A 5,070-nucleotide genomic window follows, 5' to 3' on the forward strand; every position below is an offset into this window, starting at 1 on the left:
ATTGTTATTATAGGTGTCAAAAGGGCATTCCATTCCAGACGCGACTGTAATTTTCCGATAGATATCAATTGTTTGAAGTGACGTATGTATGCTACGTAATATTATACGATAGAGTATAGGCCCACGCGCCTCTTATGAACAATTGACCTTTTTGGTGTGCTTATAGCGCCGCTCATTTATGCCGAAAATATTCACGATAAAGGAAGTGTCTACGTGTATAGGGAATACATGGGTAGGGTCTGCATGGGTTCAGTGAGTGTCATATTGTTTTACAAACACACGTGCAAGTTGCGTAATTCGACACAAGTGGAATTCCACAAAAGGGCGGATGATCATGCATTCATTGATACATTATGTATTGGGAAATAACACTTCATTCTGCAATGGAATGCCCCTTTAAATGACGAAAAATTCCATTCTTGTGACATGGTAGCAACATGTACGTTAAGTTGATCATGCGGACGTAAGTCATCCAAATTAGGGTACCGATTATCTTTTACATGATTTATGAGAAAATGCTACAAAAGCTTTCTTTTCTAAGACTTTCATACTTTGAACACATTGTTATTTAGGTAGAGGAAATAATCAACTGATATCTTTTATGCAAATGAGGACCTCATTTGTATAATCAATGAGAAACATTTATAATCGGTCACTCGTCACAACAGATCACCTTTCTTGTTAACAGCAATGCCCTACAAACATTCATCGCCTAATTTTCTTCATACATACAGCCAGGCGAAAGGATAGAACACAAATACCACACACCTACAACAACAATCATTAATACTTTTAAAACAATAAAACCGTCGCCATGGCAATAGTTTTTATTGCCACACTTTATTCAGTTTGGTGTGATTTTGCTGCATAATTGCACTGGTAGTGGTAGATCTAATATCATTAAGTATGGAGGAAACCTGAGGCTTATAATATAGATTATATTGTCAACCAACTACGTCTCCGGCTACAAGATACATATATGCAAAAGTGGTTTAATTCTATTGAAAACAATTCAAACTGTCTTTTCTTAGCAAGTCAAAAGAAGGTTATGAACAAGAAACATACCTTTATGATATGAATAATTTTGAAATTTGAAAAGCGATTACTCAGTTAAGAATCAGTAGCCGTAAATTGATTATTGAAACAGGCAGATATCATAATGTAGCCCCTGACCAAAGGTTCTGTCCTTTCTGTCCAAAGCATATTGAAGATGAATTTCACTTTTAATGGAATGTTCTAGATACGCTATTTTACGCAATGAGCTATTCACATTTCTCGAATCCAGTACAGCAGATTTCAAGAGACTCGATGCTACAGAGAGATTTGTATATATCTTTGGATGCCACAACTCCCATAATGCAAAGATAGGCAAATATATCAAAGACTGCTTTGCTATTAGAAAGAGTAATGAAACTCATGTATAGCTCAACTCGATTGTAACACTATATCAAAGACTTGTGTTAGCCCTTCTTGTTATGTTAATTAGGATATTAATAATAATCAAGTTTATTGCAAATTCTTGCCCATGGGCTAATTGCAGTTAACATAAAAGATTCAAACAATGTAAGATGCAAAATCACAAGTGTCTACTCTAGTCTAAAACTAGTATAAGCTAACTCTAGATCCTGGTTTATTGGGTTCGACTCCTTTTTCGAAGACAGTGGAAGACGAAAGTTCCCACCTTTTTTATTATGTGTGGGTTTTGTGAAGTTAGAAGGAGAACTGATTTCTTTTTGTCGGTGAATGTGAGGAAGTTTGGGTGGAATTTGATGGTCTCTTTGAACAGCTCTTTTCTTTCTTGACTATAGAGAGAGCAGTTTGACATATAATGTGTTTCGTCTTCCACCACGTTTGACGTACACTGTTTGCACGTTCTTTCACACACGGATAGCCTCTTGTACCGCCCTCTCTCAATTTCGAGAGGGTGGGCACTAATTCTAATTTTGCTGATTGCCGAGCGTAAATCAAAATCATCTAATTCTAAGTATTTTTCCATAGTATGTGCTGTTTTACAGGTCTTATAAAACCTTAGCTTGCCAGTATCTATACTCAAGTTATGGCGAGAGGTTTGGATAAACATATCAGAGATTCTAGATCTTATCATTGTACATATAGATCTGATATCACTAAGTGAGTTACATGAATACAAAAGGTAGGAGTGGCCACTACCATCTAAAATTTCTTTCACTCGTTGTAACAAGGTTCTTCTACGACTATTAGAAATAGATTTATGTTGACACAAAAGGGCATCAGCTTGTAACAAATGTCTTTGAGAATCCATTTGTAATAAGCGTAGCCAGTAACGAATAACACGCACAGATATATCTAAGTCTAAAGGAAATCTGCCAAGCTCTGCTCTAGAAGCTAAATTACTACAATTTCTAGAAACTCCAAGTATATTCTTACAAAAGCGGTGATGCGAAATTTCAATTGGGGAGTTGTCATTAATAGACTCTGTGCCCCAAATTTCACACCCATATAGGAGAATTGGCTTTATACAAGAATCAAATATTTTTAGCAAGCACTTTGGCGAGACAGATGAGCGAATGAGAGATTTCAAACTATACATAGCTTTACGAGCTTTGAGTGAAAGTTGTTTTTTGGTCAGGGAGAAACTTCCCGACGATGTAATAGTCAGGCCTAGGTAGCAGTAAGAAGGTACTATGTCCAGGGTATCTTGATCAAATACGAATGTTTGGTTTCGGTAGGATCGGCCAGATTTGTTGAAAATTATAACTTTAGTTTTCTTAAGATTAACTTGGAGTTTCCATTTCTTGCAGAAGGCACTTAATCTGTTGAGTGCGCATTGCAACCCTTTATCTGATTCAGAAAATATAACCACATCGTCTGCATATAACAAGCACGATACAAATAAATTATGTAGAGATGGTGGTTCACATTCGGCATTATCAAGTACATGAACGAGGTCATTAATGAATAGGTTGAACAATGTAGGACTTATTAAGTCTTATTCTATACACCTATTTTGTACTTTGTGTAACAGTCGTTGCCATACATTGTACCATGTACAAATGTCGAGCAATGAAGTTCTTCTTCATTAAAATTGATTTCCCCCTGTTGTCAAGTATTTTCCTGTGGTGACTGAAAAACACAATAAGAACAATACGGATGAGCTCAGAATGCGTTGACGCTCTTCACCTTCACCACATACATGTACATGTTCCTCATCATCACTTTTCATACCTCCGGTTTCCTGTATATACGAGGGGTGATCAATAAGTTCTCGGCCTAAGGCCATGTTGATTTGATTATATGGATGACATCCGCGCTCGCACCAATTTTCGGCCGTTTCCAAAAAAAAAAAAAGTTTTCCACCACACAATAAATTGTACAAAGCAGCTGTAAAATGAGCACAAATATTCCGTAGATTGAAAAAAAAAGTATCAGAAAACAGATAATTAACCATAGTCTAATGCCATAGAATGCCAAAATAAATCTAAACTCAAAGAATAAGATGTGAAAGGACAGAAATAAAAAAATCTTCTGTTGGTAGGGGGAGGTACCATTACAGAAATTCAGGTCCTGTTCTGGTCCAGAGGAAACTTGAGAACTGGCAATACTCAAAACAATGGTAATTGGTCAGTTTTACTACAAAGGAATCTGTTTGGTGGACTATTGCACTAGCATTTACAAATCCCATCTCCAAGTAATACGGGCTAACTGTCTTTGTACCTTTGACTGTAGAAACTTGGTACAATTGACTATAAACTCTACTTGACTTCCTCTTGCTGTCTTCTTGGCCCCCGGTATGACCCCAAATGCCTGCCGACATAGTGTGTCCATTTTGTAATTGACAAAACCTGTTCCTCTTATTTTTTTCAGGTCTGTTTTTTTCGGATAGGTCCAAGAAGAAAAAATTGTCTTGCTATCGTATAATGTACTGGTCCCTACACCTAACTGTTGGTATACCATACTATGTGTGTTTAGTCCTATGTTCAACCTTCCTGGCCACTTTGATTTCACACTGGAGGCAACTTTTTTTTTTGCCAAACTTTTTTTTTTATTCGCTCGCTCGCATCAATTTTGGAGTTCCCAGAGGATGTCATCCATATAATCAAATCAACATGGCTTAACCCAGAAATAATAAGCACAACTCAAATTTTGAGGCACAACTTTATAGTATGAAGCCTTTTATCCATATCCGCCAAATTTCAAATAATTGCAGTCATTACTTTCCAGGCATTCGTTTTTTGCAAATCAGAAGGTAAGTGGCGAGAAAAAAGTGGTGTGAATTGTGATCAGACATGTTCCCCATGCCGTAAATTAACAGAAGACATTGTCAAAATGATTGATAATGATTCTCCTCCTATTTCAAGCAAAAAAAAAATGGGTGTCTGACTTCCAGCAGCGCAAGATGACCCACCATATCAGGTCAGGTCAATTGTCCACGTTTTTTTCCTTCTCCCTTAAGCCCCGGTCACAAGACTCGTACGACGTCCTTGCGATGGCATATTACGCCTATCGCACGATGATCACAGTGGATCGCAGCTAAATCGTAAGCAAATTCAGCCATCGCAGAGCATCGGATGATGTTCAAAATTTTTCCAGCGTCGTACGATTTTTCACTTGTGTCTCTTCTGTATAGCCGTCTGACCGTTTTTGTGCTTCTTTAACCAACAAAATGTGGACATAGCTGTTGAATACCTTCCTATAATATCTTTAACTGTAAAAATAAATTAAAAAAGACCATGATAACAAGAGTATTACAAGCAAAAGTTCAAATCAAGCGTGAGTACTGGTATGGTTATCTCGGCCTGCTTGCCGGCTCTACGTGTCAGGCTCTTTCGAATATTGTATCATGATATGCTATCAACAAAAAGATGCCATCATACAAAAATCATATCATAAGCATTATATCATATATATTTCCGACTCATAGAGCCTGCCTTTATGTTTGAGTTGTCCCCATGGTTATTACGATTATGGTAAACTGACCCAAGACCGACGAGAGCTGAGATTTGATCTAATTATCAACTCACGTGCATGAAGCGATCAAACAATTGTCTGCATCACCTGTGCGGGGCGCGCTAAATCTCTATTGAGATCACG

The sequence above is a fragment of the Branchiostoma floridae genome, unplaced genomic scaffold, assembly GCF_000003815.2.
Source record: "Branchiostoma floridae strain S238N-H82 unplaced genomic scaffold, Bfl_VNyyK Sc7u5tJ_377, whole genome shotgun sequence".
Lineage (NCBI taxonomy): Eukaryota > Metazoa > Chordata > Leptocardii > Amphioxiformes > Branchiostomatidae > Branchiostoma > Branchiostoma floridae.